Source organism: Tamandua tetradactyla, chromosome 12 (genome assembly GCF_023851605.1).
Source record: "Tamandua tetradactyla isolate mTamTet1 chromosome 12, mTamTet1.pri, whole genome shotgun sequence".
Lineage (NCBI taxonomy): Eukaryota > Metazoa > Chordata > Mammalia > Pilosa > Myrmecophagidae > Tamandua > Tamandua tetradactyla.
Window position 1 is genome coordinate 16,077,271 of NC_135338.1, and position 23,462 is coordinate 16,100,732.

Sequence of the window (23,462 nt, forward strand, 5' to 3'; positions counted from 1 at the left end):
CCCTTTCTTTGGAGTTAAAGTATCTTTTTCTGGATGCCTTAATTTGGACATTTTCATGGGCTTAGAACAGTAAATGTGCAATTTAATAAATTCTCTTTTTAAAAGCCGTTCTGTTTCTGGTATATTACATTTTGGCAGCTTACAGACTAAAACAAAACCAAAGCATCACACTGTGTAGTAACACATAACAAAGCAGTAAACAAGAGCAAATGCAGGAATGGAAAGTAATATATGCAGCACAAGCAAGACTTGATGGATCCTTAATTTGAATGTTTGGTTGGCTCAATAGACTAACACAGATTATAGTACAATACTTGGTTTGCATGTTTTCTAGAGATGCAAGAACTTTCAAACCCATGTGAGTTAATATACTGACATACCCTGAGAATTTGATCACCTTCTTCCAAGCCTTCTTTGGCTGCAGGGTTATCTTCTAGAACTCCAGCTACAGATATTCCAACATCATTGCCACCAGCAAGCCGCAAACCCACACTGTCTCCTTTTCTTAATTTTACCAATTTCATGCTGGGCCTGTTAAAATAGATTTATTTCATTTGAAACAGGAGAAGCTCAGAAAGTTATAGCAAAGTGCTATCATGGAAACCATATTCAGAATGAAATAAAGGTTCTTCTTTCATCTTTAAAATTTCTCATACACCACTAGTTTACTGAATAAAATTTAGTGGTAGAATTCAAAACCAGATTTAGTAGCACTTCCTTTTATCTCTTCATTAACGAAATATGTTTTGAGCTATCCAAGTGAAATAAATATTTAATATGCAAGAACTGCTATACATAACTTATTTATAAAATTGCTTTATAAAAATAACATCTCCCCTAACTTCCAGAGTCTTGGATATATATGGTGATTTCCTAGTGGCTATAAAAATCCCTGATTTTTTCTACTCCAATTCACACTATATCATATCTATTGAATAACTTGAAAGTCTCATTTTATAAAGGCAAAACAGAGTCAAAACCAGGCTCCAAGCATCATAACCTCTATATCCACTAATGTGTGGTTTTTAAATATGGCAGTTGGTGGACTCTTTCAGGTGTTCACATAGATCACTTATTCTGCTTCCCCTTTGAATTTTTATTTTTTGTATGGGCAGGCACCAGGAATTGAACCCAGGTTTCTGGCATGGCAGGTGAGATCTCTGCATGCTGAGCCACTGTGGGCTGCCCTTCCCTTTGAATTTTAAAACATAAATCTTATAACACTATTATTTGGATAAATAATAGAAAGTCCATTTCCAAGGAGGGTGGGAAATACACACCATATTTCTGTTAAACTTGCATTTTTAAATCAGTTGCTGAAACCTTTTCAACACCTGTACTCAATCCCACAGTCCTACAATTAGGTCAAATTTTCTTAGGCCAGTTTGGTCCATTTACTCAAAATTCAGTGAGTTTTTCTGGATTAGCCTTGTATCTAAAAGAAATCTCCAACGTTCTTGGTAGTGAAAGAATGGAAAGGAATCAATGTATGCACAACCTTCTATTATCAGTGTAGTGCTGAAACCTTGTGAAATTCCTCAAGGATGCTTAGAAGAATGACTGGGCAGAAACAGGTCACAATTACAAATGACCTTTATATTACTCTTCTAGAGTCCCATCACTGGTCCATATTCCTGACTAAGACAACACACTAATTATTTTACCTATTTTGACATGGGGTGTAGAAAAATAATTCATGAGTAATAACGAGCAAGTTATTAACAAACTAATAGAAAATAACTAAAAAACACCAAAGTAAATGAATGAATGAGTTGGGAGAAGAGAAATATTTAGCCCTGTTAAACTAATCAGAGAAAGTTTTAGCTTTTAAAATTTATAAGGTATTCACTCTTGACCCAGCAGGTTCCTCAACTGGACCTAATACTAACTAGACACACAAGTAAGAACCTGTAGGTTAGATGAAGCACTTACTGCTGCGGGGGTGGTGGTGGTGGTATCCTTGGCCCTCCCTGAAACCATTTACCAACTTTAAAACAGGGGGTCTGAGTCCCTTGATTGTACTAGTATCCTCCTTCTTCCTCCACCTTGGTCCAAAGACTTCTCACAGTTACCTCCCCTAAACCAGATGTTTAAAAACATTTCCTTAAAGTTCTTAAGACACTATGCCCGTAGAGTTTCTCTTCTTAATCTAGAGTGCCTGAAAAAATAAAAATGGTTGACTGCTGTCCTTACCCTTTAGTAAGATCTGGGTTTTTTAAACTACTGTTAGAGGACAGCTGCAGGTTAAATCTTACCAACTTTGGTGTGTTCCTAGGTGACAGACATTTTATATTTTGCCCTATCTGCACTGCATCAGTTATTTCCAATAATAAAAAGTAGACTTATTAATTCCTTCTGCTTACATGCAATCTACATTTCCTGGTTCAGCTACTAATCCTGCACTCATCCTCAAATACTCTTTAATATTTGTTTCTCATGGCCCCTGCTAGTAGCAATAGTACTCTGAAATCTTAGTATTAAAGTATTTCTAAATCTTAAAGAGGCAAATAATTGTCAAGAAAGGAAATATTCCTTCACAATTTATAAAATACTAATTTACCAGTTACCTAATATTAACAATACATACATTTAAAACTTCTGTGATACACATTCTTCTCAGGAGCTATTTCTTTCTACATAGCTGAACTAAAGTAACAAACGAATTTTGTTTAGCAGAGAAAAGATATGTAACTACAAATCTAACTTACCTGAGGAAATTTGATAATTTTCAATTACCCACATTATGCCCCTTCCATTACAGAGGCAACAAAAATCTAATGTGATAATCATCATGGTTTGAAATGTGGTTACACAATTTATATCCCAATTTCATCAAGTATAAAATATAAGGTAATAAAGGTGTAGAACACTAAAAACTTTCTTTTGAGTTGCTAACTAATCTAGAATAGTGGCTGTCAACCAGGAGCAATTTTACTCCCATGGGACAATTGGTAAAACCCTGAGACATTTCTGGTTGTCACAATTAGAAGGGCGCTACTGGCACCTACTGGGTAGAAGCCAGAAATGCAGCTAAATATGCCACAGAGCATAGGACAGCACATCCCCCACCCCTCAAAAAAGCCAAAAAAACTTTACAAGACTTGAGGCACTCCCAGGTTTGGAAATTCTCTCTTCTTCTCTGCTCCAGAGACTATATATTATTAAAATAAAAAAATCAGGAGCATAAGGATTCTGAAAATCCATTGTAAGAAAAGCTACAAAGACACTTTGAAAAACAATGAGAAAGAATTTGTATTCTACCAGCTATCAAAACATGATAAAAACCTAGTAGTTAAAACCAGAGTGGTACTGCCACAGAAAAAAATAGATCAAAGTGACAAAACTGAAAATGAAGAAATACATATACTATAATCAAGTTTATTATGGAAGTGGCATTCTAAAACTGTCATAAAAAAGACAGTATTTAATAAATGGTGCTGAGACAATGGTCCACAAACTTAGAAAAGTTAGATCCAAATGAATATCAGTGACAAAAATAAATTAATTCTAGATAAAATAAAGGTCTGAATATGAAATATATTTTTAAAAGTTTATATCAAGAGTAGGGAAGGCTTCTTACATAAAAGCCTAAGTATTGACAAATGTGATTATATACAAATTTTAAAATGCTGTTTTTATTTCTAATTAAAAACAGAATATTAGCATTGCATACAGTTTGACATAAAACACATGAGTCCAATATTAAGAATATGTTGACCCACAGATATAAACAGAAATCAGTATTTAGAATATATAAAGAACTAAAATTCAGTTAAAAAAAAACTCAAAAGAAAACAAATGTAAAGAATAGATAATTCACCAAAAGGATACATAAATATTCAATAAGCACATGAAATCATGTTCACCCTTATTGGCAACTGGGGAAATGTAAATTAAAATAACTACATATCTTCTTATAACCCATGAGAATGTTTAGATGGCAACAATACCAATGAGTAAAGGATATGGGGAAACAGACATTTATACAATGATGGTAAAAATGAGTATAAACCATTACAACTATTTGAAGGCAAAGCGTAAGCTATTCATCAAAACAAAAAATGCAAATAGGTAATATTGAATAATTCTACTTCTAGATTTATCCTAGAGAATCCTTACATAGGTGAGAAAGAAGACATTTATAAGTATGCTAATTTCAAATTCCATTTTAATATCAACAAATAAAACAACAAAAACTAAATGTCCAACAGTCTTCTCAGAAAAACAAATTATAAAGTTTGATACAAGACAATATATACACATTTTTTTAAAGGAAATGGCCAATCAGTAAACCTGACATAAGACAATTCAATTCAAAATCTACCTTCCCAAAAGGTATAGATTGTTTTACAGCTGAATATCTCCCAACCTCTAAGTAAGAAAATAAATTGTTTCAAAAATTATTCCAGACTACTAAAAATATAAAAAGCTCTCTAATTTAATTTTAAAAATCTTTACAATTTTATTTTCTATAATTTAAAATTATGGAAATTTCCAAACATAAGTAACAGAGAGAATGGTAAGAGAAACCCTTTGTACCATTTATCAATTTAACAATTTTTTATAACAATTTTAGTAATTAACAACATTTTGCTGATCAGCCATCTAATCTGAAACTAACATAAACTTAACACATAAACTTTGATAATTACAGTAAAATTTGAGAAAACAAGACATTTCAAAGTATAAGTGAAGGAAAAAAATTCCAAATAAAATACTAGCTAAGAGAATACAGCAGTGTATTAGAAGATAAACCACAAGAAGGGTATTTCAATAGTGTAAGGTCAGTTCAGTATTAGGAAATCTATCAAAAGAATTCATTATATCTAAATATTAAGAAAAAATGTCAATATTGGTCAAAGAGACATGAGAAATTCAGCATTCTTATTAAAAATAAAAAATGAAAGAGATAAAGGGTATAATTATTAAAAACAGCATTTTCCAAAACTTAGGGCAAATACACTATTAAATGTTAAAAGCTGAATGGATTTTTATACTAAAACAGTGAACAGGACGGAGACACCTGCTAACACCACTGTTACCACTAATTTGAAGATTTAGGTGATGTAATCATGAGATAATGGGTACAAAATATCAAAAAAATATTTAGTGATTATGAAAGACTACTCAAAAACTATTTGAATTAAGAGAATTGTAATTACATTAAAAACTAAAGATTTTTCTCAATAACATCAACAGATGGAAATAAACAGGAAAAAATATGCCAACAACAGTATTAAAAATCATAAAACGCCCATAGAAAATCTGTACAAATTGATGCTCCTTATTTCTGACTCCTGATTGTTTCCTGACTAATATATCAGGACTCCCATTCCTCATAAAGCCTTCCCTCATTTCTGTCACTCAAACATTGTTCCAAAGGACTGACTATGCTTCATTTGTAAAATACCTTTATAAAGAAAATGAAATAAAGCTGAGTATTTACTCTAAGTAAAGAATTCTTTTATAAATCCAACTCAACTCCTTGTTATATACTAAATGATTTATCCTACAAAACCAACTTATATACTTTTCAGAAACTTATTTATTGCATAAGTATAGGCAAGACCTACATAGCTTAGGTTGAAAACAAAAACTAGGTACTAATCTTTAAAGGCTTTTAGACTATTTCAGCCACAATTAACAATAAAGATATTTCAAAGACACTGAATTAACTGTACTTCAAAGCTTTTTTCCACTGACAGGAAGAGCTCAGTTTGGAGGGCTCTACTACACAGAAAGAAGAAAAATTTAAGGCACACTCTGACTACTTTAGAATGTTGCAAACCTAGGTTAATCCTCTAAATCTTACATGGAAACAAATACATTGACTCAATGAAGTTCCTCCTTTATTGCAATTAAAAATCATTTTCCTATTTCTGCACTGGCACAAAGAGAAAGTCAGAAAGATATAAAGCTTTTGGGCTCGGCACAGAAGTGAAAAAGAGTTGCTCAGGAAGTACACTGAAAAGACAGGGAGCATAATTACCTGATATCCACATAATCATGTTAGCAAGCTAATTTCTCACAATATAAATTCATTCCAAGTAATCTATTTCCTATAAATTTATGTGTATGTATGCATTTGAAAAAAATCTGAGAATACTGCTATTTTCACAAATGGTTTTCAGATAATTATCTAGATATAAGTTTTTATAAAGCTTGTTTTCTAGTTTCTTAGCTTGCATGTTCACTTATTGTAACTAATCTAGTCTACCCAAATTAGAATAAAAGATTTGTTTAAAAATTAACTTTGGTAGAAATGAACAATTTAAAAAAAAAATGAGGAAAGACGAAGGACGGCCATTTTCTTACCTAAGGGATAAGGGTGGTATTATAATAACTCTGCACTTCAATTTACATTTAGAGTAAAATAGCCCCTTCTTGTCTGGTGGTTTTGAGTTGACTTTCATAGTAGGAAAACAATGCCCCAGTACCCTGTTCCTTTTTATGAAGACTTCTTAAAGGCAATACAGAATCATCCTACATCATTTAAAACTGGAAATAAGACTTTTCATACATTTACTGCTTTTAGTCATATTAATAAGTGAAACAGTTTTTTTAACTTATTTTACATTTTATACTTGTACAAGAAAAGGGTTTTCAGTTGGTGGAATGAATAAAATTTATACTTTTTTAAACAGTTGATATTGGGGGAGGAACAAGAGTTGAAGGGAGGTTTGGATTATCTATTTGGTGAGGGTGTATTTATCAGTTTTTTTCTCTTGGGAGCAATGAAAATTGTCTAAAATTGACAGTGTTGATGGACTGTTGACTTTGCACATGACACATCATGCCCAAAGGATGGAGGTGGCTGAAGGATACACTGAGAAGCAGAATGGCAAACTGTGGGGTATATATGATCGAATATTGCACTGCTATAGAAAGGAATGAAGTTGTGAGATGTGCAATGTTGTGAATGAACTTTTGGGATATTATGTGCTGCAAAATAAGACAGAAACAAAAGAGCCAATACTGTATGTTCCCATTTAGAAAATACTTGTAAGAAAATTGGGGTCTAGATTATAAACTCTAGCAATAGCAGTCACATTTAGTCTGGAGTGGAAACATGCTATTTCTAGATTTTGAGAGGCTGTGCTGTAAATGTATAACCTGGTATTTCTCTGGAACTTTGGGTACCTGTGTGACATCCAAGACCCAGAGTAGGTGTGACATCCAAGACTCAGAGTAGGAGTTCTCCAGTTCTGAAGGTCAGCATTGCCACATACAACAACTCTTAAAGAAACTTAAAAAGAGATCAGGCTTCAATTAGAGGTAAGAATGAAGCCAATCAGGTTGGGACTAAGGAAAATCAGAACAGGGGTAAAGAAAACATTGTATTTTAGAACTTATGAGACCAAGGGAGAAAGGCTTCTTTTGTCCAGAACCTACATTTTCTGTAGCACATAATCTAACTCAACCTGTCTGGATAGATCATTTAAACAACTCAAACACAGGGAACTCAGAATGGGAATGAAGGCTTGTAATTCTATATAGCTTAACATAATGCCCTGATACATCTCAAAGTATCTTGGGCAGATAATTAAAAAATACTGGCCAAGTCCCTTGAGGGACAGGAGCAAAAATAGGGAACTATTAAACTTTACCACTGGGGAAACCCCTGATACTGTCTCAAATGTTAGGGATCCCCAAGTCAATAGGTCAAGTCCTTGAACATGAAGCTTCCTCTTGAAAAGTTTATTTATGAAGCAGAGAAGCTTAGCCTACCTATAGTTATCCCTAAGAGTTACTTCCAGAAGACCTCTTTTGTTGCTCAGATGCAGCCTCTCTCTCTCTCGAAGTCCAGCTCTGCAAGTGAAATCACTACCCTACCCCCTATGTGTAACAAGACATGCAAGGGTGAAAGTCTCCCTGGCAACATCAGAAATGACTCCCAGGGATGATCCTGGCCTTGGCACCATGGGATCAACAATGCCTTCCTGACCAAAATGGGGAAAAGAATTCTAACAAATAGAGTATCAGTGGCTGAGAGAGTTCAAAGAGACTCTGGAGGCTACTCTCACACAAGCTTCAGCCAGACATTGCTAGTCATTATGGTTTGCCAAATCCCAACCAAAACCATTCCTGCCAACCCTAAAAAACACCTAGAGTGTTATGTGAGAGTCTACAAAGGTTGTATGCCCCAGTTACTGTGATGGTTAGGTTCTGGTGTCAACTTGGCCAAATGATTATGCCCAGTTGACAGGTCAGGCAAGCAGTGGCCTAACTGTTGCTGCAAGGATATTTCATAGCTGGTTGATAAAACTGGAAGACTGGTATATTAAGTCATCAGTCAGGTGACTGCATCTGTGGCTGATTACATCCATGATCAACTAAGGCATGCCTACCCTAATGAGATAATCTAATCAGCTGATGACTTTTAAGGAAGAGAGACTTTTTACTACTTCTTCAGCCAATGAACCTCTCCTATGGATTCATCTAGACCCTTTATTGGTGCTTCCAGCTTCACAGCATGACCTATGGATTTTGGACTCTTCCACTCCCACAGTTGTGTGAGATATCTTTATAAATCTCATAAATACAGATCTCTCCTGTTGGTTGTGTTTCTCTAGAGAACCCTAACAATTACTTTCCAGAAACCTACAACCTCCAGATGGCTTCCTAGGCCAGGTAAGTCTTGAAACCCAAAGGGGTCAGCCTCCTCAGACATCAACTAGTTTTATCCTCCTTATCAACACCTGTTTCCAACATGACAAAGTTTAAATGGGCATAGCTAAAACACTCCTAAAGATCAAAGGATAAGGTAGAGTTATTAATAAGAAAATAGGATTTAACAAATGAGTATGATTGCTGAATCATTATACTGATATTTCTTTTAGTCTCCAGCATCTTGGAGCAGCTAGAAGTAAAAATCTAAAATTGGGGAATTGTAACCAATACCAGACTCTGAAATCTATTCTACAACTAATTATTGCAGTGTGCTTTGAAATTTATTGTTTTGCATGTTATTTTCACAATTAAAAGTTGGGGGGTGCAAGGGTAGTTAGTAGGAGAATCCTCACCAGCCCTGCGGGAGATCCAGGTTCAATTCCTGGCCGATGCACTCTCCATCCCACCCACACCAAATCAACAAATGGTGCTGCAATAATGGGGTAGTCACATGGAAAATGAATGAAATGTGACCCCCCACTACACAGCATACAAAAAATAAATAAACTAAAAAATTAAAAAGTTGGTGTAAGATACAATATTTAAGCTTGCCTGTCTACCCTAAGATCCATGATCTCCTCTTAAAGGTTAAAACCCATCCACAATCAGTGAACACATCATTACTACACTTGAGTTTCCATTCATGTGAAAAATGTGTCAACTCTGGTCTCTCCTCACCCTGGCCCCTGACAAGGCATATCAGAAACAAAACCTCAGACTAGAATTTAAATCTGGTAACCTAAAATTCTGAAGGACTGAAAACAGTAAACAGAAAATTCACTGTGCTTCCTGTTTATCACTCAAGCCAATTGCTTTAGTCCAGTTGTAAAGCACCGGAACCATGGGACAAACATCATCAAAGTACCCTGTCCTTCTATATGGCTGTTTCTGTCTTTCACAGATGAAGGGAAACCACAAAAAACAAAGCTGCAAGGCTTTACAGTGTTTATGAAAATAGAAATGTAGCAGTACCTACACTGAGTGAATTACTGCCATTATATACAGTTTTTGTTTGAGTAAGGTGCTACCAACTGGGAGGTAATGAGGCCTTTTTGATAAAGACACAGCACACTAAGAAGGAAGATCCATAAAAAGAAAATGGTCACTTCTCCACACTTTGTAACAATACAAAGAAATGTTCAATTGATATACATGGCTATTTCAACAATAGTTTTTAGCCTACTTGCAAAGTTACTGTGTATGTTCCAGAGAGATCTAAGCAAAATATAACAGAAATTACATATATGGGGATGCAAAACTAAAATATAACTCTCTGATATCAAAGAAAACAATCTGGAGGGTGACAGGAAGAAGGAAGTAAGGTGCGTAAATAAAAAAAACTAGATGCCTTATTTAAAAGCCAAGACTTCTCAAAGGTTTTTAAGGAGATACATTATATACCCTACTTGCATATATACTAGGACTTGCCTCTTGGAAAACAAGGTCATGAGCTTGAATTCAATTCCGCATAGTAAAAAAGTTTGGTAATAAGGGTGGAATATATAGGTAAGAGGTTTTGAACCCAAATATATGATCTTAACTTTGCTCAATACTTTGATTTAAGCTAGAAATTTCTTACTCATAAAATTCAATTTTAGCATTCAATTCCCAGACCCTGCCCATGCCAAAAAAAAAAAAGAATTCAATTTTACTGTTCTGTATTTCCTATAAGCCTTATCAATGTTGACACCACTAAATTCAGAATTCAGTGGTGGGATTTCTCTCAAGAGGAACAAACAATGAATAAAAGAGAATACTTACAAACTTTCAAGGACTTCCAAAGCAATCTCTTTTCATTTGAAAAGTGCTAAATATAAATTACACCTATTAGCTAGACCACCTTCCCTAAAATCTTCAGATAGCATCTTAAGCCTTAACTGAACTTTGTTAGTTTGATAGAATAAATGGGTATAAGTAATAAAAAATGTAAATCTTTACAATCCAAATTTCTCACAACTAGACTATATCCTAATTAGTCTGAGGCTTTTACTGTATATGAAAGAATTTTGTCAACATTGCATTTGCTTATAGTTAATCAGGAGAATCACGTGATTTTTGTACAATAGTTTATAGGACAGAGCAAAAAAGGTAAGCATGCTGTTCCCTCAAGGGAAAAGTCATAAATGGGTCTGTTGTAATAACTATAAATAAGGAAGAGAACACAATATAACCTAGCAGAGGCTTAAAACATATCCAGAAAATCAAATACTCTTCATTCATGTAGACTACAGTAATATCACTGAAGTAACCTTTTCAGTGATATCCACTCAGTATTGACTATGAAAGAGAGCCACCATCAATTGTGGACAATCTCAGTATTCCCAGCTCCCACAGTTATTGTCTTGGCCCTTAGTATGCTCTGAAACAATACTGAATAAAATATGAAACAAATAAAAAACAAAACAAGGCAAAACCAGCTACAAACATCTATGTATAAGAAAATCACTGTAATAATTCCTTCTTTATATACATAGTTTATTTAAATTTAAACAACAAAAACTAAAAAAAAAAATTTTAATAAGTTAAAAAAAAGGCCAACAACTATCAATTTAGATCAGAGGCTGACACACTCTTTCTGTACAAGCTTTGTGGGCCACACAGTCTCTGTTTTAACTTCTCAATTATGCTACTGGAGGGTGTATTCTGAAAGGTAGCAGAATGGATTTGGCCCATGGGCCGGTTTGCCAACCCCTATCCTAGACAGCAGTGAGGATACTTTGCTCGTCTTGTTGTAATGAAGAAACACATGCAAGCATTTTTTAAAAAAAACACTGTTCATATAACATTGGCTTTCTAAGAACATCTCACAGATGAACATAAATAGGTTATGTCAACAACAGACCTCGGAAGATTTTTGTTCCCTGAAGATAACCTTGCACTTTTCTTCTTGCTCTACACACCAGTAAGGTCAGAAACGTGATTCAAATGGCCAAGAGTTTTTTCAATCCTAACCTCAATCCCTTGTAATGTGTAACCTAGGTTTTTCATCACAATTTCTAAGCTTTAGTTTGCTTACCTAAAGAATGAGGAAATCATCTCAGAAAGGGTTTAAGAGCAGCTGTCAAGGCACATTCAGAAAATTTAACTCATTACTACTCTTAACATTTATGCCAGGTATTGTAGTAACTAATTTAAATCTCTCAACAACTTTGTCGCAAATTACCACCTGCACGTCACAGCAGAGGAGGAAGCTGAAAGCACCAGAGGTTTCAAAGCGTGGCAGTATGAGAGTTAAACCCTAGAATCTGGCTCCTAAGCCCAAATAAATCACTACATGCTATTTCCTCTGATTAAATGAAGATGCTAGTATTCTCACCAGATAATTTCATTACCTAGGAAATATACAAAATTACTGAGAAATCTAGAAAGGAAACAGAGCACTGCTGAGGTTTACCAAGGCAGGTCACTTTATGAACTAAATCAAAACTTTTCTAACAGAGAAGATCTCGTAAATTTTCTTTCAATTCTTGATCAGACAAAATTTAAATAGCATTTGTAAAACAAAGACAAAGACATTTGTGCAAATAATATTAAATTATAAAAACAGAAGGATTATATAGCAATCCCAGAGAATTTTTTGATACTAGGATTTTACTCTTATTATGTATCTAAAGTGTTTCTCAAGATGGAGGACACCCTCTAAATTAACTAAATAAGAACTCTATAATTACTTATATTTTAGCACTAATTTCAGAGTAGAAGTGAATTGAAACCTTTAACAATTGGTTCTATTTCACATCTTGACTGGAAAATTACTGAATTTTCAGGAATTAACACAAAAATTTGAAAAACCCTAAAAGCTTTTGCACCCTTCTGTAATTCAAAGGATTGTCTTTAGTATATGCTACCCAAGCTAGCCAGTATTTCCCAAATCTAGACACTTACAGAATAGGATCATCCAAGGAGCTTAAAAAAGGAAAAAACACTATGTGACCCTATCTCAGAAGAATTGAAAGCAGGACACAGGAACCTGTATTTTTAAAAGCTCCCCACATAACTTACAGAATACTTAAGGTTCCCAGGAGAAGTAAAAAACCTCTACATGAAGGCAGTTTATTTTAATTTAAGATTAAGTGTTAGGAAATCTAAATGAAAAAGCAGAAAGTTTCTAAGATACAGAATCTGCTCATAATCAAAACAAATGGCTAACATTTTGAAATTTTGATGAATATACTTTTTTTTTAAGGAAAATCATGTTCTAATTGTTTGATATCAGCATGGTTTCCAGGTCAGAGACATATTAAAATCATAGCTGCTCCCCACAAATCATCAAAGATATTAGTTATATTACTGTTTATGTGTGGTCCAGTAAACCTTTTCCTGACAACATCTATGATACACAGGGAGATTTTCATGATTAATATATTAACCAGAGTAGTAAAAATAATCATCAGTTATAAAAAAAATTAGCAAGTTTTACATTTGACATCCAATAACATTCATTTTGAAAAAATACTTCCACTTTAAAATAAAGATCAGACTTGACATAATTTATAAACCTAAAATTTGAAATTTGGAGACAATCAACTTCACTAATATCTAAAAACTATAAGGGACATAATATGCAATAATAACAATGACAGTCATAGCTGTTACTAGTCATTTTTTTAAACTATTAGTTCCTATTTTAGTTAAAAGCCAAACATCTTCACCAATATACACACTTAACAACTGTATCATTTATAGTTCTCAACAAATTTGAAAAGTTTTTTTCTGGCTAGGTACTCCTTCCTCTCTCCATCTATCTCCCTGTTCATCTACTCACAATTCTAAGGGAATGTGCTCCCTGTGGTCCTGTTTTCAGTCTTCTCATAATATACTATTTCTCCTAACAATTGCAGTAATTTCCCTGGCTTCAGCTACTATTTCTATGCAGATAAATCCCAAATCAACCTCTTTAATACTAAACAGTCTCCAGCTCTGAACCCCCATTTCCCAGTCCCTCCTGTTGTTAACTGTAAGCTAGATGAGTTGGTCTGCAGAGTTCTGGGAACCTTCAGAAACTAAATGCAAAACATTGCATTTATTTGCACATGTGCATTTTTCTGGAAAGAAGGGCCATAATTTCCTTCAGATTCTTAAAGGTAGAAGTGACCCCAAAGACAATATAAATTCAGGCAGGTCACCTACTGCTAGCCTACCATAGTCTCTGACATAAGTACCAGATAGTATATTTTTTTAATAGGAAAAGGCAGTCCAGGCTAATTTATATAGTAGAGGACTTCGACTCTAATTCATTTTCCCAAATAGCAAAGCAAATTTCTGAAGCTTCCTAGCATCTTCTAATTCAGGAGTTGGCAAACTAAGGCAGTGGGCTGTTTTTATAAAAAAAAATTTTATTGGAACATAGCTACTTCCACTCATTTGTGCTACAAAAGACAGAGTTGAGTAGTTGTGACAGAGACTGTGTGGCCTGCATGCAAAAGATATTTTATATCTGGCTGTTCAAGAAAAAGGCTGACTCCTTGTAGTCTACATAGAAATTCCTAAATTTGAAAAGGAAAAAGAACTCTAATCTTAAATGGCAAAAGGTAAATCTACTTCCTAATTCAATCATTTACATTATCAAATACACATTTCAAGCAAACATAACTGTTCTATTTTAAACACAATAGTGTTATTACCTGCCATTGCTGGGATGCTGTGGAGAGTGTCTGGAATGATCAGAAGGCTCTGACCTTTGGTCAGAAGAGTGGGACCGGCTTGGGTGGGGCCAGTCATGTGACCGACTGGAATGATCTGAAGCCAGTGACTGAATTTCTGAAATGTCTATTTAAATTAAAGGGTGCTATTTATCTTCCCATGAAATGATTATACTAACATATAAGGTACTCCAATGATAATGGCAGCAAGTTACAAAATATAATTTCATATAAAGTAGCTGATTTGAGCATTAACGTCATCAGCCAATGATCAAATTAATTGTGGTGACCTGCTTTCTAGAATTTAGGAAGTATAGGTCTCTTTCAAGGGACCCTCTACAGAGAACCATACTCACCATCTTTCTCTGAGGCATTAGCAGAATGGATGCTGTCAGAAAGATCAGGCACATTCAACAGGGTAGCCCATCCATCTCTCTGAACTACCATTTTTAACTTGCCTTTAGACCTTTCTATCAATGTCTCTGCATCTGTCAATGACATATTTTCTGTCACAGTACCATTTACCCGCAACAGAAAAGAAAGAGAGCTGAAAATAAATAACAAAAATACAGACGTTAAGTTAGTTCGGTTAGAATAGGAATATTCAAACTACTCCTTGATTTGTAGGAATCAAAATATTTCTTTTACATTTTTGTAAATTATCAAAGTATTCTCCCTTTCTGAAATAATGAAAAATTTTTGCTACACGGTTGCTTTGTCAAAACAACAACAAAACACCACCACCCAAATTAGCACACTCTTATTCGCTAAAAGCCTATCACTTTTCAAGTACTTATAAGCAAGATAATAGTCAAAAAATTCCGACAATGTGGAACAATTATCAAAACCACTTATTGTGGAAGAATACACACCTATCCACAAAGTAACTTCTGCTGGTGAATGACATATATTTCTAGAGGTTGATTTTCTCAGGATGATTCCACATCTAAAGCACCAGTGTTGACATGTAAAAATGGACACTGAAAAATCAGCTCCCCCTCTCCCAAAAATTTATTTTCAATTATTTTTGGCAAACTTGCTTCAAACATACGCAGTGACTGCATGGTCAAACTAGAACTCATTTTCTATTTCATTTTATTAAAATTTAAGAATACAACTATACCTTCAAAACAACATCGCCTTCTTGAATATTTCCATCTCTTGCTGCCAAACTATCTTGTGAAATTTCCTTTACAAATATATGGCTGGCCAATCGAAGACCATATTCTGAAATAATATATATTTAAATATCTTTAGTGTAAAATCCTAGACACTTAGAGTTTAAAAGTAAAAATCACTGCATGAAGATAGTTTTAAAATAAAATTTAAAGAAATTATTGTTGACTATCCCCACAAACAAGAAATTTCCTCTAATCGTCAAAAAATTCACAATGTCAATGTGAAGCAAAGTGGAAGTGTGTGACTCAGATGACTGCCATGTGCTGTTTCTATTTAATGAAAGGGAGAAAGCCCTGAAGAGAAAACCATTTCTTTCTGGCTATGCTGTACTGATATACTTGCTACCTTCTTAGAATTTGAATGATTATAATTCTAAAAAGTAAATTGCTTGAGATCTTGAAAAATCTTGGAAAGGTTAATGATTTTAATGATGCCTTGTGTTACCAAGCACATACTATTTTTGTATTTCCCAGCTCCTAAAGCAAAAATATTTCTGATCCTACGCACCTTTGACCATGGAAAGACACACTCAGAGCACCCATGTAAATTACTCCATAATCGTGCAAATACAGGATCACAACCAGTCAGGCAGGCATGGGCAGGAGAAATCCCTTCCTTTCCAACCAACCAAGTACCCAAGAGTAAGGAAACATTAACTTGTATTTATATATGAGGGAATTGGTAAAATAATAGCACAGTTACCAAGTGGAATCAAAGGCCCAGTTGCCTGCAACAGCTATAGCCATACTTCTTTAAAAACTAGATGAATGGCTATCAGTACAATGTCAACAGGACAAGGAGTGTCCCTCTCATTCTGTTGGGAGACAGAGAAGGACTCCAAGTCTTATTGTATAGAAGAAAAAAGAAGCAACACAAAAAATGTTTTTAATATGGGGTATGTTAGGAGATCTGCTTACTCAAGTAATTAAAAGGTGCATCTGAGTGAAAATTTAACCTAATGCAAGTATAAAGAGTGTTCACAAGCAGGAATGCCACCAGGATAACAAACAAACAAACAAAAAAGACTTTAGGGTATTGTGCCAGTTTGAAAGGATGTATGTACCCTAGAAAAACCATGTTATAATTCTAATCCCATTTTGTAAAGGCAGCCATTTCCTCTAATCCCTATTCAGCACTGTATGTTTGAAACACTACTTAGATTATCTCGTTAGAGATGTGACTCAGTCAAGAGTGGTTGTCAAACTGGATTAGGCAGAGACATGTCTCCATCCCTTCTAGATAGGTCTTGATTGGTTTTACTGGAATCCTTTAAAAAAGAAGCTCTTTGGAAAAAGCTAGAGAACAACAAGAGAGAAAGCCAGGGGAGATTCAGAGAGACAACAGAGGGATGACAGAATGCTGAAGAATCACAAAGCAGAGAGTTCACTGGCCAGCGACTTTTGGAAATGAAGAAGGAAAACACCTCCCAGGGAGCTGGAAAGGAAAATAGCAGATCATATTATGTTCACCATGTGCCCTTCCAGCTGAGGGAGAAATCCTGACTGTGTTTGCCACATACCTTTCCCCTTGACAGAGAAACCTTGAACTTCACTGGCCCTCTTGAATCGAGGTATCTTTCCCTGGATGCCTTAGATTGGATGTTTCTATAGACTTGCTTTAATTGAGACATTTTCTCAGCCTTAGAACTGTAAACTAGCAACTTATTAAATTCCCTTTTTAAAAGCCATTCCATTTCTGGTATATTGCATTTTGGCAGCTAGCAAACTAGAACAGGTGTCTAGGCAAGGAACTGGACCGCCAGTTTACATGTGCACTGGAAGCTGGACTGATACATTCACTGGGATATTTCATTAAGAAAACATGAAAAAATATTAAGCTGGAGATGATGAGTTTCTGTTGAGATGTGCTGACTTTGAAGGACCTATATATACCTAAGAGTCATCTGTATATATGTGGCTTGGAGCACAAAAGTATACAGATCTGAACTGGACATACAAGTTTTAGTCATCAAGAGCAGCTACTTGAGCAACGGGAATAGATAAGATTGCCTAATGAGGTTATGTTATGTGGGAAGAGATTCCAGGACAGAAACCTAAAGAATATTAAAGGGTAGAATGAGGAGAATGAGCTTACAAAGGATACTGAAAAGGGGAGGCATCCAGAAGGTTACAGTGTTACAGAACCTAAAAAACATTTTTAAAAAATCAAAGGCAGGTGTGCGGGAGGGAGTGGTTAATGATGTTAAATGGTACTGAGAAGGAAAGTTAATACAAAAGCTGAAAAGTTTCCACTGGATTTAGTGCCAGTAATCTTGGGGACAGAGAAGAGATACCAAGACCAGAAAGGGATGAAGAGCGGTAAAATGAAGTAGAAATACAGCAAGTATAGATAACTTGAATGAGAAGTTGAACGAGAAGTCTTGAGTGGGGGGCAAGAACCAGAAGATGTGTCAGCTTGTAAAACAGATCAAAGTGAGAGTTTGTAATATTTTACATAATACCCTTCTATCAAAATAATCAGTCATTAAGGTTTTTCTGCATTTGAGAGACATGTCCAAAGCAGGAAAAAGCCTCAATGAAATTCTTTTTTTTTTAAGTTTGATTAGGAGTAAGACAAGGCAACTGGACTTCAGTTTCAAAAAAATTTTTTAAAGTCCTGCTCTATAAGAGCACCTTTCTCCAGTCCTTATTTAATAAATATTTTCCAAAAAAACCCTAATAAATTCCAAGAATTCTCCCCATGGTTATACTACAACTGACCCTAAGGACAGCTAAGTAAAACAGTGAATTTCAATCTGGTGACAGTGTGATACTTCTTGTTAGCATAAATTGTATCTGGCTGTTCTGACTGCAAAAACAAATCTAAGATTCAACCACTAGAAAAACTATTTGAGGTGCTACCTGCTCAAGAAAATGACTGAGACAGAGAAAGTGCATGACCCTGTGTATGCCAAAACTGGATGCAACTTACAGCAATAGAATATGAACAAGAAGACAAAAGCAAAGATAAGAAGAGACAGCAGTTTTATTTCTCATAAAGATTAATCTTAACATTTTTATGGGAAAATAATGATAAAAGAGTAGAGGGTAGGCCACGGTCGCTCAGTAGGCAGTTCTCACCTGCCATGCCAGAGACCTGGGTTCAATTCCCGGTGCCTGCCATGCAAAAAAAGGAATGAGTAGAGAATACCTTCATTTTTCCAAGACTTCACCAATGTGGCTTTGGTTGGTTTGGAAGGTTGACTAGAAGTCAAAGATCATCGATCTGATCATGGAGACTAACTCCTCTCTCTACTCACACTTCTATCCCTCACCCAACTCTCCCCATTCCTACCACTATGGACACTTCTCGGGTCATGCACTTCCTCATCATAACTATCTTCTTCATTATCCGATACTGGTTCAGGACCAGGACGAGTTACTGGTGTCTGAACTTTCTTCTTCCTTCCAATGGTCTACAAATAAAATACTATGATTAAGTAATCTCTTGATTTTCACACATGCTCTTTCAGTTTCTAAGAGGAAGAAACAGTACATTTCCTTTTACCTACTATTAATTTAAATAGGAATCAGAGCTATATAATATACAAACAATGACAAGGAATTATTAAAGAACACATTTCCATAATGGCTGTGCATTCTGTTTTGTTTTTTTTTTTCTTTTTTTTTTCTCCATTGAGGATGATATTAGCTGTGGGTGTGCATTCTGTTTTCCTGATAAATCTGATCAAACACCTAATGAGGAATAGTAGGCTTAATAGTTACTTCAGAAAGATCAGGGTATCATAATCACAAGCTTTAAAGGGAATCTAGTAACTATGGTTTGAAAAGAATAGGAGCACCCCATCTAATGCAATAAAAAAAAAACTATACTTATACCAAAACCATAGCAAACTTAGAAGTTCAACTTGATTCCTTAAAAATTTCAGAATTCATCAGTATCAAGCCCCATGATTACCCTGTCAGATCTCTGAGAGATAATTTATTGTAATGCCACATTGACATTCAACTTAGTATGCTGGAGCATTATCTCAGTTATTCTTCACCACATACACACTGCTTTCAGTCTCTATATCTCTGTAATCTATAACTTCTGTTGTAGGTGCAAACTCCTTCTGATGGCATTCTTTCCTCAAACACTCAACCAAGGATACCTTTCACCATCCATCTTATTTCTGACTATCTCCATTCTCTCCTGTTCTCTCAGCTGTCAATTCCTTCCTAGTTCCAACTGCCTTCCTCCCACATTTGTATGACACACCATGCTCTAATATTTAAATGACTTTCTAGACTCTCCTGACCCCTCAATCCTCTGCCATGACATACTCCCAGGCCTGTAACTTTCTTCACCTTCTTATCACTTCATTTCCACACTTCGCAATTATGTCCTCTATAAATTTGTTTCACTTGACAGAATTCTCACTCTTGTTCCACAATCCCTTTATCCACCTCTTCTCTCTGTATGGAATTTGCTAATAAAAGTAACCAAATCCCTCAGCCTGATTTATAGAGATCAAGACCACTTCACATCCACTCTACTCCTAAATATTTCCATATCTCTTATCTTTGGTCCGTCTTCCTTCCAGTCTCAGAGACCAAGTGGAGCCTCTTCCTCTATGAACCAATCCCTCACATTTGAGTTTTTATTCTTATCCCTATCTACCTTCAAGATCTTTCATCATCAGTTACTATCCACCAAGTTGCTCCATCAATTTTAAACTTTACCTTTCTACCTCCAATCTAATATATTCAAATAATCTATTTATTGAATTAATCTAGTCTTGCTACTCACCTACATGTTATCATCTTATCTCTTCTCTTTGTGGCTGAAATTCTTCAGAGTGTAGCTCCTCACTAAATATTTTGCTGCTTCCACCTAGAGTGTCAGAGAAGGCCTTTCTGAAGAAACCCACTGAAGACAAATGTTGGCCAGAGGCCAACCAATGTAAAGTTAAGAACTGAAAAAAGGCTGTCCTTCCATCTCAGTGCCACCACAGGTGAGGTCTCTACCAAATATCACAACTGTAAACAATTCCTATCTGGTATCCCTGACTTTTAGTCTCACCTCTATTTCAAGGTCTAAACACACTATACTTAGAAGCAATACTTTACAACTGCTTTAATTTTCAGGGCCTCTTTATTAATGAAAAAACAAAAACAAAGTAGCCAGTTGAGCATTCCAGGATTTCCCCATCCATCCTATTAGTATGTCACCTGTTTGGAATTCTACTATTCTTGAACAACTTTAATCTGACATTGAGATGCATTATGGTTATTGTTATGCTTATCCACCAACCTACTAAGATTCAAGCTCCTTGGCAAGAAGGTCCTTGTCATGCATTTAACTGCACATATAATTGAAATATTTACACCTAGAAGATGTTTAATTTATTGAAAAATATCTTAAGATGTTATGATTCTCCATTTATGAGTTAACAGTTACAAACTCACATGAATAATATTTAGCAGGTTTGACAATTATACTTCATTTGAACACTACAGAAATGGTGAGGGAATATGCCTACTTCAAAATAGTTTAGCTGGATTAAAGATTCAAACTAAATAAAATAAAATGAAATCAAGCAAGTACTAGAAAAACAGAGACCATATACTTTTATAATTCTGGTAAGGCTTTTGTAAACATGGCACAAAAGGAACCAATAAAGTGAAAGTCTGACAAGTACGACAATACAAAAAAAACATTTTCATGCAGAAACATGTAAAGACAAACAAAACACCAGCACGAACCCATACACACATATGCACGCACACACACAAACAGGGAAACAACAGGTGCAGTCTATTTGACAAAAGGCTATCAACCTTAGTATGAACATGACACTACAGAAAGGCAAGGGACATGAACATGAAAAGAAGAAATATAAATGAGCAGTAAAAGCACTTGTAATTTAAAATGATATTTGATTTGAAATATTATGTTTAGTCTATCAATTTGGTGAGGATAAAAAACAGTTGATGAAAAATGGATTCTCCTGGTTTTCTAAAGGGCAAATTGGTAATACATCAAAAGTCTTAAAGTCATTCATGCCCTCTGACTCTGAAAATCCACTCCTACAAAATTATTTTTAAATGATAAGTGAACAAGTAGGCAGAAACACAATCATCTTTACCACAGCATGTTTTCCTATTACTTGTGGAAACTGGACACTGATACACCCATCAGTAAATGAGCTGGTTAACTAAGTACATACAGTGGAACACTATACAGCCATGTGGATATATACTGAAATGTTCACAGAGTGAGTTATCTCTGGGAAGGGGGTTTTGCCCCTTCATTTGCTTCATAATGCTTTTTGTTTTTAGTAAAAATTGTATATGCTCCTGTGTTATGAACTAAGCCATTTCTATTTTCCTTCACTTATAGTTAAATAGAATTAAGCATATTTGTGGTAGCTGTGTTGTCAAAAGAGTTCTAACATTATGATTAAAAGGAAAAGAAAGCATTTATTGAGCCTAATGCAAGTACTGGGTTGAGGTAAAAAAAAGATGACTAAAACAAAGCCTCTTTCCCTGAAGGGCTCTTAGTCTAGAAAGATAATCATAAAAACAATCACAATAATATAAAAACACAGAAGAGAAGACAAAGATGAGTATATTTTGAGGGATGTTAAAGAAGGGAGGAGGGGTTGGTTATTCAGAACAGGGCAAAAACATATATAATCACCTTGAAGTTATGGCTGGGAAAGAGGTAAGAAAGACACCTTACATTCTAAGACACTGGGATTTTATTTTGGAAATGGTTAGACTATGAAAGATTTAAAGTAAACTAAAGAGACAAGATCCAGTCTGTTCAAATTCAGAAATGAACAACTGCTCTTTGTTGATTAAACACTCCCCTCAACCACCTACAACTGTTTCCCACTGAGCAAAAATGCTTGCCCAAGCTTCTGGAATTCTGGCTTTCCAAGTGATATAGTTAAGTCACAGTCATGTACTTCTTCAGACACATTACAGGTTTTGAGTCTATTTCCTATAAAATCATTTCTCTAGAGAAAAGTCTAGAATGCAGCAACACAACTTTCTTGGATGTACTGTCTATGTGGGATATGCATGCTTAATATTTTGCATAGAGAAAATAAAACAAAATAAAGAACTCAACTTTTGAGAGGAACAGTGGGCTTAAAAAACTGTAGGTATGGGTTAAGCTCACAACCTCCACTACAGGAGAAAAACTCAATTTACATAAGGTGCTCACCTTGGAATGTGCAGAGACGCATATGAAAAACACTATGAAAAGTAATAATGATAATGTCCAGGATCAGCAGCTAAGGCAAGAAAGCGCAAGTTTATTAAAATCACAAAACCCAATAAAATTGGTCATCATAAAATTAGCGATTGGCTTACGCAAACACTATAATCTCATGTTATAAAAACTGTTTTAAAATGTTATCCACTATGCAGCTTATTAACCATAATTTAAAAATGCCATTACACCTGTACAAATACAAAGAAGTAGTGGAAATATAGACAAAATAGAAGATGTCTGTCATTTGAAACTATGCCATTAACCAAACACTGGCTTTACCACAATACGAGAAAACTCTAATCTCCCAGTGATAACACTGGTTCAGAGAACAGCCGTAGAGCATAAAGGCCTAGAGAGGGTGAGAGGGCCTAGCAAGTACAAGTGCACAGTCTCTGGGCACCCTCCTCTAGCTCTCACAGAGCTCCCCGAGGCCAAAACTCAATACAGGTCCCCCTCACCCAATCCCTATTCTTTCTGCTGGGTCAACTATGGTTCTGAGCTTCTGCTGGAAAGTAGAAAGGTTCTCAATGGACAAAGCAGGACAAACCATCTAGCTCTGTGGTCTTCTCCTCCTGCTCTGTACGCCTGAGCTACGACCCAAAGTCTCAAGCAGTGACTTAGACCCTTAAGGTGGGACAGAAACAGGGGAAGAGCAAAGTAGGTGGAACGGCTTAAGTACTTCTAAATGTAGAAATGATTTTAAATAGGACTTTTAGATCAAATCCATTCTGTGCAGACTTATCA

At 35.2% G+C, this 23,462-nt stretch overlaps 1 long non-coding RNA gene and 1 pseudogene across 3 annotated transcripts in view; both read right to left on the minus strand.

The window, feature by feature from the left end:
• The window catches only part of LOC143651331 (tight junction protein 1-like), a 52,852-nt pseudogene extending 51,222 nt beyond the window's left edge, over positions 1-1,630 (minus strand). Inside the window, exons 1-2 of the transcript XR_013159966.1 lie at positions 1,623-1,630; positions 381-531 (exon numbers count right to left, since the gene is read on the minus strand). The product of XR_013159966.1 is annotated as a tight junction protein 1-like (transcript). The remainder of the gene's footprint in view (positions 1-380; positions 532-1,622) is intronic.
• Positions 1,631-1,947: 317 nt separating this feature from the next.
• LOC143651829 (uncharacterized) overlaps positions 1,948-23,462 on the minus strand; it is a 61,026-nt gene continuing 39,511 nt past the window's right edge. Inside the window, exons 3-5 of one of the 2 annotated variants that reach the window (XR_013160256.1) lie at positions 15,436-15,539; positions 14,669-14,859; positions 1,948-2,077 (exon numbers count right to left, since the gene is read on the minus strand). This is a non-coding gene — a long non-coding RNA (uncharacterized LOC143651829). Of the gene's footprint in view, positions 2,078-14,114; positions 14,860-15,435; positions 15,540-23,462 lie in introns of those variants that run through there. The other variant, XR_013160255.1, reaches the window with a different exon arrangement.